Here is an 11,849-nt window from a genome sequence, read left to right on the forward strand (position 1 = left end):
GTCAGAGTTAAGTATCAGGCTTTGTGATGAAATATACATTTCTTTACATTTGGAAACAAAACATTGTGGACAGTGGAAGATTTGATGATGTCCTCAGCTATTTATTTCCTTTAAGTGCGTGGGTTTTGTAAAAGATGTAATGAGTAACTACATTGTAGCCACTTAGCAATTTAAACTGTTTTTTTCTTAAAGAAAGCATTTTGCTTTTCAAACATCCACGTGTTTTTTGTCTTTTGTGTAGCTAAATGAATATAGAGGGTCTGGGTCACTATGGTCTGATTCCAGTTTCATGCTGGTGTAACTCCATTAAAATCAACACATTTACCTTGGCATGCTACTGGGCATACATTCATTTACAGCTGAAATAAGGCAGTGGCAAATCAAACCCACTGTTTGCACAATATTAAATACAGGAGGGTGGGTAAGTCACACCAGGTGATCAAATTAAAAGAGTAAGTTGCACTAATCAAGCTAATAAGATCACCTGCATAAACCTGGCTCATTAAATGTGTATCTCACAAGATACATATTTTCACTAGGTGGTGTTAATCCCACGGATGTGCACAGTACAGCCAAATTTCACTATAAAAAAGGTCTAGTTTCAGTCAAACAACCAGAACACAGGTCTCTTGGTTCCCCAGTCAATTACTAATCCTAGGCCACAGTGCCGCTAAGTCAAGTCAATAGAACTCTCTGTGCTTTAATAACCTCATCTGAAAAAGTGTGGCTTACATATACACAGAGCCTGAGTGAGTGTTAGGCTAGCACATAGCTGTGCTTCCCCAAGCGTCAGCATTCTTCCCCTTTTGCTCCAGAGAAGAAGTAATTTACTGCAGCCAATTCTCCCCCTTCCCCACCTGCTCAAACACACAGCAATTCAGATAAAACCCCCATGGAGCTGACGGGGTGGAAGATGGACCTTATGCTACTGCATGGATAGGGTAAGGACAATTATAATCTGCCCCATAATAGTTTTTTCACCTGTAGATGTCAAAGTGCGTTAGAAAGATAGGTAAGCATTATTAGCTACTGCCTATCCAAAATAGCCCTGAGGGATCATGATATCTTGAACTGAAACCAATTGCTGATCTAGCACTAAATATAACCCATCCTGCATCTCAAGCCTATGAAACTGGGGAGGAACGCTCTGCCTTTGTAGCAAGTGGATTTTTTTTTTTTTTAAATGACAGCTGGTTGAATGTTCCATGGATTTGCAATAGTAGAATAAGTCCTAGTGGGGGTGAATCAGTGGACACAGTGCAGGTGAGGTGGTCAAAGTTGCATGATCAATGCACTTATCACATGGCTCTGTAATGTACAACATTTTTCACCTCCACCTATGCTGTGTGCAGGAGTGTGTATATCGTCTGCAAAATAATTTGAGAAACCTTTGGATGAAAGGGGTTATATAAATATTAGGGGATGGATTTTAAAAAGTACTCAATATTGGACTAGATCTGCTCTCAGTGAAGTTAAAAGTAAAACATCCATTAATTTCTATGGGAGTAAAAGCAACACTGCACTTACAAAAATCTCCCTCAGTAATATTAATTTGCCATTTACACCCTTAATATTTTAGTCTGTGACCATTTTCTCTTTTGGCTCATTTTTGAAATATCATAACTAAACTCTTTAATAAAAGATGCAAGCCCTATAAAAGCAATTAGGCCATTAAAAGCAGTAGCACCTCTAATAAGGCAGCTGCTGTTGGAAATACGATTAACCATTGGTACTTTAATGAAATTACACCAGAAGCGTTCTGCATGTTTTTCACTTTGAAATAAGTGTAGATATAAACCCAAGACAGAATCCTTCCCCCCCACCCCCCGCCCAGTCTAATCATTTGACAGTATCCCCGAAAGGCTGATTCCTAGTATGACTTTTAAAGTATTCAAATTTAACAGTGATTTCTTTTTTAGAAGACAGTTCAAACCAATAAATCAATTTGAACAAGCACTTGACTAATATAGAAGCACAGTTGAGCTACCTACAAAACAGGCAAAAGGTACTTTGTATTTCAAACATGCATGTCACCCTAATTTTTATAAATAAAAAATACATAATTTTTATGATCTCAAAGATGAAAGGTACCATGCACCTACAAATGTATGTTACATTTTCTATACAAGTATTACCTCAAAACTACCAAATATATATAAATCCTTCTGCAACTGCACAGATCCTTACAAGCAGTCCAACACCTAAAGCTAATAATTGCTACACTAATCACTAAATGTAGGACACTCTGCTACTCCCCTGGCTGCCCACCCAAATATTCTTCCAACCCCTCCCCCTGCCCCAATTTAAAGGACAGGATGTCCCATTAGCACACCACTACTACTAGTGAATAGACTATTTCCTGCATATGCTAGGTAAGCCTGTGATTTTTTTTTTAAGTGCAGAACTGTTTCCTAAAATAATATGTGCCAGCACTATTTCCACAATGATGCCGAACAAACAATACTTTGAAGACTTGAGAATATTTTCTATTGTCAAAAACAAAAATGTATCTCAGTGCCTAACCTGAACATGGAAAAATCATGAGATTTTTGACAAACAATAAATGTGGGGATCTTTTTCTTTGTCCTCTGATTTAGACCCTTTCTAGCCCATGAAGGGCTGGAAATTTGAGTGTACTTTTTTAGTGAAAGCTGCGCTTTTTATGTACTCACATGTCTCCAGGAGCTGGGGCTTTAATAAAGACAACAAATATCCTGACACTCACCAACGTTAATAGTTAGAGGTTTATGAATAGGAACGTGGTGCCATACAAAGCTGGAAACACTGGAGAGGAGACGGAAGTGGCAGCTCAGCTGCATTCTGTTCTGTTTTTCATCATGAAATACAGGGTTTTGTCTCATTTCTGAGGAACTGTCCCTGCTACAATTTTTAAACCGCTTAGAAACATTCTTGGCTCTGAAGAGAATGTGTGCCCAAACCACATGGTGAATTCGCTGGAACCATGGTAGCTAAGTCTTTCGCCCCCTGCCAGAGGCTTTGGCTGCCTCTCTGTAACCAGCGCAAAACAATGTTTTGGTTTTTTGAAGTGCAAATAGGACGTCTCATTGATATTTGTAACTATTTTGGCCAACCCGCCTCTACCCCAGCTGTCTGTGGAGTGGCACAGAATCTGTTGCTCCCACATGTTGCTGGTGCATGACTCTCATGTCTGCATGTGTCTTTCTGGCACTCTATTCCATGAAAAGCCATGGAGTTATCCCATCCAACCTCAGCAGAGAATAGACTCATAGACTTTAAGGTCAGAAGGGACCATTATGATCACCTGGTCTGACCCCCTGCATGCTGCAGGCCATAAAACCGTCCCTACCCCTTCCCTGGACTCTGCTGTTGAAGTCCCCAATCCTGTTTTAAGTGACTTCAATCAGCAGAGACCCTCCTGCTAGAGATCACTGCCCCATGCTGCGGAGGCACAAACACCTGCAGATGAAAGCGTAGGTGCCCCCAGCCCTTCTTGGTGGGGAGGGCACCATTTCTCCTCCCTCATGGCCTTCTCCTGTCTGAGCAGCCATTCCTTCTCTGCTGTAGCTCCTCTAATATTTATTTAGGTATTTAGATAACCACATCAGATTATTCAAGTACCATCCAAATATTAACTTATCTGCACAAGAATTATTTTAATGAAAGCATTATTCTCCTTCTTGTACAGACAGGGAACTAAAGCACAAAAATATTAAGCAGCTTTCCCAAGGTCACCTAGGAAGCCTGTGGCAGAAACAGGAATTGAACCAATGTTCCTTGAGATTCACCCCAGTGCCTTAACCACACAACACTCCTTCCACTGGGCAACTCTTGCTCTACAGAAAGGAGGAAGAGAGGGAAAGGTGAAAGAGAAGCACTGGCCCTTTTACTGCCTGTTTCCTTGTTTGGCTGTAGGGAGCTTGCAGGTGGAGCAAGATAGACATTCCACTGCCCAGACCTGAGCCCAGAGGAGCACCTACCACACGATGGTTCCCTGACCCATAGTCACCCTAGTGCAGGCTGGAAGAAGAGAAAGGGGGATGCTGTTGAAAACAACCTTTATAGAAGCTTTTAGATAAGTTGGTGGATGCACAACATGAATTTGCTAGGCACAGTTTGAAATCAGTGGTATGGAGAGGCACAGTATCAATCTGAAACAAAATTCTTAAATTGGCTGTTAGCTCACTATGGCTCTGTATCCTAAGCAGATATAACAGTCACACTAGCCAAAAAAAGATTGAGAAGCACTATAGCACACTGACACTGTTAATAAATTGTTCTCCTCTGCACTGTCTATGAACATGCTTCTTCAAATGTATACAGTGGAGATGGCTGTGTGTATATGTATGAATATTCACTGCAGACCACGGCAAGAGTAATTACTGTTGACCTATGTTGTTACTAATTATTTTGTTTACACATGGAAAAATAGGCTAAAGAAAGCAAACAAAATTAATAGTGTGGATAGTTTATATTCCTAACACTCAATACATTGTTTAAGGACTGATCATTACTTCATGATAGCCCGTGTAAAGCATGCACTCTGTGCAGTGTAAAAAGAGAAGTGTGTTGATTTACAGAATAACACTGAGTGAAAATAGGGACTTGTCCCCAACAATGATTTTTACAAGCCTTACAGTTTAATAGCTGCTGCTGTTTGGATACTGTTTAGCTATCTACAGGATTAGGGACTTGCAAATAATGAACTCCTCACACTTTCTGCGTTAAAGAACAAGCAGTATTTTCTAATCAGTTTATACAACTCTGAAAAATCTGCCTACAGGAAGATGTGAGCAATACGAAGTAAACCTCATTCAAAACACTGTGACGTGTTTAAGAACAACAGAACCCACTAAAGTGAATACATTTACTTCTTCAGGGTTCAGTCCTGCAAAGGGGCACGCATTGCTCTGAAGTGCATTACTGCTTGTAGAGCAGTAAAAGGACATAGCAGGTTGAAGGGTAGTGGGAGTGGCAAGGGACAAAGCAGACCTCTTTCCCATGCTGCAACAAAAGTGGTGGTTTGGGGAAAGAATAGAGAAGGGGGGACTGAGTGCTTTCCAATAAGAAGACTGACCACAGATATAGGAGACAGAGTATTTATAGTCCATGTTAACCTAGGAAGTAGATGTAAATACAGATCACATGCCTGAAACTGTTTTTAAAATAAATATTTGTTAGCTAAAACTTAAATCATTGTGATTAAGTTATCTGACAAATTTAGGCCTATTATATTTGCAAATCATTTGGGAACTGAACCTAATTTCTGCCAATGTGTTGTTTGTAAATAGTTGCCAAATAAACTTGGACAAACAGTTTTCAGACTATGAGGGATGGGGTTTGCTATTTATTATCTGTGGTTGCTCTCCTAAGCCACGTGGTATTATTTCCTAATCAGAAGCTTGAAACATTTTAAACAGGCATGTGCTCTTGTTCATGCATGTTCATCTGTGTCAATTCCCCACAAACCCAGTCAAACAAAAACTCATCTGCCTCAATGTTTATGACTAACTAGAAAAAGTTGAGGGAGAAAGGAGTGGTATGAACATGATCAAACCAAAAAGCCAGTGGGCCTTCCAATGTGTTATGGTCACAACATACACTCAGCAAAGTGAGATAAAACAAAATATTCTTGGTGGAAGGCTGCAGTGTAATACCACTTATTTCCGAGAAATCAGAACCTTAACACAGAAAAACTCCAACAGAGGCTGCTCCTTAAGGCAGAGAGGCAACGCTCATCAGCCCCCCTTGCTTTGGACAGGTTCTTACCAGACTTAGTGCTGATGAGATCCTATTGCTTTGCTATAGAGCCCCTAGTCTGCAAACAGAACCACCATCCCACCACTGCCCTGCTCTTGAAGTGATAGCTTGCAGTTCCACAACAGTCTTCAATACACCAGACTGTGAACACTTGCAAACACCCTTTTTGCAATATTTCCCCAGCTCTAGTGTTAGCATTGGGAACACTCACATAGCAAATGGATGTGTAAATTTACCAATGCATTACCAGATCCAGGAAATGTTCAAAGCAGTCTATGCAGGGTCTCTGCACAATCCCCTGCATCTGAGGGAGAAGAAAATGTGTACAGCCAGGAAGCCCTTAGCCTGCTCCAGGCACTGCACCAGTGTTTTGTCCCACAGGGACCTTGATAGCATCTAGACTGCATATACCTTGTGCTCAGGGATGCTGGAACAATTTGTATATTTGTTACGGGGTGCTGAGAGCCTTTGAACCCTGTATATGATGGAAACCACTTCAAGTTGGGGGCGGGAGGATGAAGCAGCACAACCAGCACCCCTGGTTCCAACACCTATGTTTGTGTTTGGTTCCTATCACATCTAGTCTACTCCTTGTGCGGTGGAATGCACCAGTTCTGCTGCACAGGAGCCTTCTTCAGCCAGAGAAATGGGCTAGATTTGCCCAAACATGGGGTTTTATTCTGAAAAGTGCCTACCTACAATTTATATTGTTGGGTTCCCAGCTTGTTCTGACAATGATTTTCAGAACAAAATCTAATTTTTCTTTTTTTACCCTAATTATCAGCTCTAGAATCTCAACCCAGGCTCTGCAAATCAAGCTGGGTTTCCTTCTCACTCATGTCACCTGTAAAAAGATTACACTGGCCAAATAATACCATTGGTGACACCTGTGTAAGTCCTCATTTCTGTCAGTTGGTTTGCACAGATGTAACAAATTAGCTTTCTAATTAGAATCTAGTAAATGTGGTGCCTGGGAAAAGGGAAAAAAGGCTTGAGTTATGCTAGTTCTGCACAGCTACTAGGAGTAAAAAGTAGTAAAGCATTATTTTGGTTCCTAATACAGCTGATACCAGGATGAATACACATATGGAATAGGGTGAGTAATATAATACCATTATTACATTGCCTTTTTAAGGAGTAAGGCTGCATTTACTACAACACAGAAAAATGTTCAAATAATATTTGGCTAGACTTAAACAAAGATGTTTTAAAACTGAAAATATGAACAAATTATGAAAAATTATATAACTTCTAGCTAGCTATTCTTGTAACTAGCCTGAAAACAAATGTTTTTTTTTTTATTATTATTATTTCTGTGGAACAAACTGAGAAACTGACATAAAATCATGGAGATACAGTCAAAAATAGTGGAATTCACCTAGTGGGAACAATTATCCTAGAGTGCTTTATTTGTGTTTTAAATGTTTTGCCCTGTAATACAGAGTGGACTAAAATTTAGGATTTTATTACAGATTTTAAAAGCTTCTATAATTGGGTAAGTGATATTTGGTAGTAGGTGAGAACCTACCAGACTATTCTTTAAAAACTGAGTTTTAATTATATTTTTACAATTTTAAAGAGAAGCATTGTTGCTATCAGCAACATCTATAGTTTGTGGGATAAAAGTAAAGTGACTGTGTTATGAAAATGGTTGTTTTGTAAATGTTTAACTCTGTCAACTATGAACAGCCCAGAGGACTTCAATGTTACTTCTTGCAAGGGGATTAAGTTCTTTGTTAACGCAAGATTTAGGTGTAGAGCTACTACAATAACTAATCTTTGCCATCAGCAATCAATGGGGGTTCTGCTTTAAAACTCAAGGCACAATATTGTCTTATCCAATTCTTTCTAACTACAGTATTTTTCCTTTCGATCATTTCTTTTGCTCGTTTTGTTAGATCTGATTAACTAGCTGACTGGCTGGCCAGTTTAGAGCAGTTGTTTACCTATTGTTTATTCTTGCCTACCTGCCACAATGCATGAGATAAGTGCTGTAAAATTTAACTCTCTAAAATAGACACATGTTCCACATTGTGCCGGGGCTGTAGGAATAGAATACGCGAGGAGATGGCTCATGGCATTGGAATTTTTACCTTTTCTTTTGTTGTAAACTTGTAGGTCTCTTCACGCTACGGGCTGCCGTCTCTCTCGTTCACCCGTGTGCTCTCTGGCTACTAAGGGAAGCTGTACAGATTTCTATCCAATGCACTTAGTTTTTCTTGTTTAAATCTTTTAAATCCAGCTGGTGGCGCTGTGGTATTTCCAGTGGCGCTAGCTCTGAAATCATCTATTTCCCTATATTGCTCGGGGGGGGGGGAGGAATCTAACTCATCTAAAGACTACTACTTAGTTCACTCTTGATCTCTCACTTCTAGAACTGGCTAGTTTAATGCAAATAATGTCTAAATTCACAAATATTTACCTGATCCTTCCCTAAATAAACACCAAATATTTTGGGTAGTAAATGACGTTCTGTTTTAAAAAAAAACTTTAGAGTACATGGAATTTGCTTCCTGAAATTGAAAGTGATCATGGAACTTTAGAATCGAGTGATGATTCATTCCTTCAGCCACTATAACTCATTTTATGATGTTGGCCGTGCATCCGCAAATCTATCAAACTGATGCTCTAGGTAACTTTGAAAAGCAAACTACATTTCGACCTTTCCTCAAACGGGGCACTGCTGGAGGAGGTAGAGTCGGTGCAGAATTTAGGATCTATCCCTAATTCAGAGAGACGAGGTGGGTGATATTTTTGCATGTAATTCGCTCTGTGCTGGCAACTGACTTGAAACCCACCATTTTTAGTGACACGGCTTGCAAACATGCTTTTAAGCTCAAGGTGACTTGAAAACGGGCTGTGATCCTTGTACTAATTCTTTTGAACCAGGGATGACTCTAAATCGGAGAGGTCCCCAAAACAAAGGCCCTTCAGATTCTGCAACATCCTAAGGAGACTAATCCGAAGAAGTGGACTGTAGCCCACGAAAGTTTATGCTCAAATAAATTTGTTAGTTTCTAAGGTGCCACAAGTACTCTTGTTCTTTATCCCAAGAAGAGAATCCCACGCCAGCCCTCGCCCTCTCCCCACTCACCTTCCTCTGGCCAGTGCCTAATCCCAGGGCCCTCAGACTTGGGGCACGTTTTTGCTCTGAAAGCAGCACAGGAGGTTAGAGTTACATATGGCAGCATCTAGGGCTGAGTGCTTTGTTCCCCTTTGGATGGCTCCGTTTTAGTGCGTTTTACTCCATGTCACAGGAAAACGAGCACTGCTTACAGTGCTCACGAAAGAATAAGAAAGCTCTTTATTTCTCCCCGCAGCATCGGCTACACAGCTCCCGGGCCAGGTATTCTTTAGGGGAAACCGATGGACAGACCGAGATATGAGTGACCCAATGCAACGCTACCCAGACTGTATTCTGTGTGACTGGGTTGGGTAGAATCCTCCTCTCTGAGCCTCTTCCTTTTAATTCTTTTCTAAGTGATCTAGGTTCAAGGCCGAGCTAAATGTATCTAGCGGGGTGCTCACAGCTCCGCTATCAGTGCGTAGGGGTTGTTAGAGGGTAGGATTAAATCTGCCGACCTTCATTTCCAGGGAGACAGAGCAGCACTTGCCGCTATGCAGACTGAATAATGTTGGAAGCCAACATCATGTCACATTGTGTGTGCCCTTTCCAAAGATTAAGCCAAGCGTGGCGAATGGGACACAGACTGCCATTGTCCTGGGGACACTTTAATAACCCTCACCTACAATATTCAACCTGTTGTTTGCATAGGGCCAACCCTGGGGGACACCCACACCCACACACCAGAGGGACTTCAGGGGAAGCAGCTATGGAGAGAGACAGCGCCGGGCGCCACCGCACTTTCTGCACCGTTCCGAGCAAATGGCTCCCGCTTGGTTTTATGGAGTCAGGGTGATGGGCGAAGGGCTTCTATCCTGGAACAAGCGGCTGCTTTTCCCCTGGCTTCCCGGTGCACGAGAGCAAATGGATTAGCCTCCCTTCTCGTTGGGCTTTTTTTTTTTTTTTTTTTTTTTTTAATTCAACTCCAGTCCACTAAGCACCTCCTTGATATTTTTCACACGTGTCAGTATGTAGTACATGCACTTCTCTTAGCTGAATGACATTCCGGGTCCTCTTTGTTTGCCATCGCCACGAGGGTGGGAGCGAGAGCTTTCCTTCCCTTTGAACGTGTTTCTAACCCAACCCCTCCGGTACTTAGCACCGCTCACCTATAAAATACTGCGAGGGGGGGCTCGCGGCTGCTACACCACAGGAGCGCTCAGCGCCCTGCAAACACGACATCCGATTGTATCTCGCCTCCCCCAGACACCGTGGCCACGCTCCTAGCCGGACAGTCTTACAGAGCGAAGGGACTGATCTCTTTGCTCAGGAAACGCTGCCCTGGGCCCCCCGCTGGGGAGTGGGTGTTTTGGGGAGCGAGGGGACCACTCGAGCTAGTCCATGTCCGCGCTGTGGGCTGGGGGGGGCTCCCTCAGATTTGCGTTCGAAGGGCGGGGGGGGGGGGGGGGGGGGCGCGTACTGCCCTTATGCTGCTAGTCAGCAAAGCGCTTTCCTCTGCCTAACCGAGCGGCTGCAAGGGGCCAGCCCTGCACTCAAGGGCCCTGCACGCATCCTTACCGACGACAAACCCGGCGGGTAAACCAGGGGGGGCTTGAAGCACAAAAATGAGACACGAGTTCGCCCCCCCCCCCCCCCCAAAAAAAACACCCCTCTACGAATTGCAATAAGACTCTTACCAGCTTCATTGACCTGGACAGTACGAACTGCCTCTGGCTCACCCGGCGGGTAGCCCCAGTCCCGAGCATCCCCCTGCGCGCAGGGCGCCCCCAGAAGAGCGGGGTGCAGCCCCCTGCAGGTGGCCGGCGTCAGCCCCCCCCCCCCCCCCCCCAGCGCTGCGCGCGCGGGGCTCCCAGCAGGGGGTGTGGAGCAGAACGCGGCGCATAGATTCTAGGACTGGAAGGGACCTCGAGAGGTCATCGAGTCCAGTCCCCTGCCCGCATGGCAGGACCAAATACTGTCTAGACCATCCCTGATAGACATTTATCTAACCTACTCTTAAATATCTCCAGAGATGGAGATTCCACGACCTCCCTAGGCAATTTGTTCCAGTGTTTAACCACCCTGACAGTTAGGAACTTTTTCCTAATGTCCAACCTAGACCTCCCTTGCTGCAGTTTAAACCCATTGTTTCTGGTTCTATCCTTAGAGGCTAAGGTGAACAAGTTCTCTCCCTCCTCCTTATGACACCCTTTTAGATACCTGAAAACTGCTATCATGTCCCCTCTCAGTCTTCTCTTTTCCAAACTAAACAAACCCAGTTCTTTCAGCCTTCCTTCATAGGTCATGTTCTCAAGACCTTTAATCATTCTTGTTGCTCTTCTTTGGACCCTTTCCAATTTCTCCACATCTTTTTTTAAAATGCGGCGCCCAGAACTGGACACAATACTCCAGCTGAGGCCTAACCAGAGCAGAGTAGAGCGGAAGAATGACTTCTCGTGTCTTGCTCACAACACACCTGTTAATGCATCCCAGAATCACGTTTGCTTTTTTTTTGCAACAGCATCACACTGTTGACTCATATTTAGCTTGTGGTCCACTATAACCCCTAGATCCCTTTCTGCCGTACTCCTTCCTAGACAGTCTTTTCCCATTCTGTATGTGTGAAATTGATTTTTCCTTCCTAAGTGGAGCACTTTGCATTTGTCTTTGTTAAACTTCATCCTGTTTAACTCAGACCATTTTTCCAATTTGTCCAGATCATTTTGAATTATGACCCTGAGCCATCCCCGCGGCTCTCTTCGCACAGGTGTTCCCGGTGCCTGTAATGGCTGGCAGCAAAGCCTTCCTCTAACGCGCTCCTTGCTGGGGGTTCCCGTAACGGGGCGAGGGGCCCAGTAAGGTCTGCAGCTAGATGTTGTACAAAACACACAACAAAGTCCCAAATCCACAAAAGGTACTTGGGTGCCTAAGCCCCAGTTTTACATTCTGCAGTTCACAGTACTCCTGCCAAATTATAGGCACCTAAAGTCATTCAATGCCTAAGTTTTCAGAGTAAAAGTTCCCTAGGCACCTATGTTCCTGCCTC

This window comes from Malaclemys terrapin, chromosome 5 (genome assembly GCF_027887155.1).
Source record: "Malaclemys terrapin pileata isolate rMalTer1 chromosome 5, rMalTer1.hap1, whole genome shotgun sequence".
Lineage (NCBI taxonomy): Eukaryota > Metazoa > Chordata > Testudines > Emydidae > Malaclemys > Malaclemys terrapin.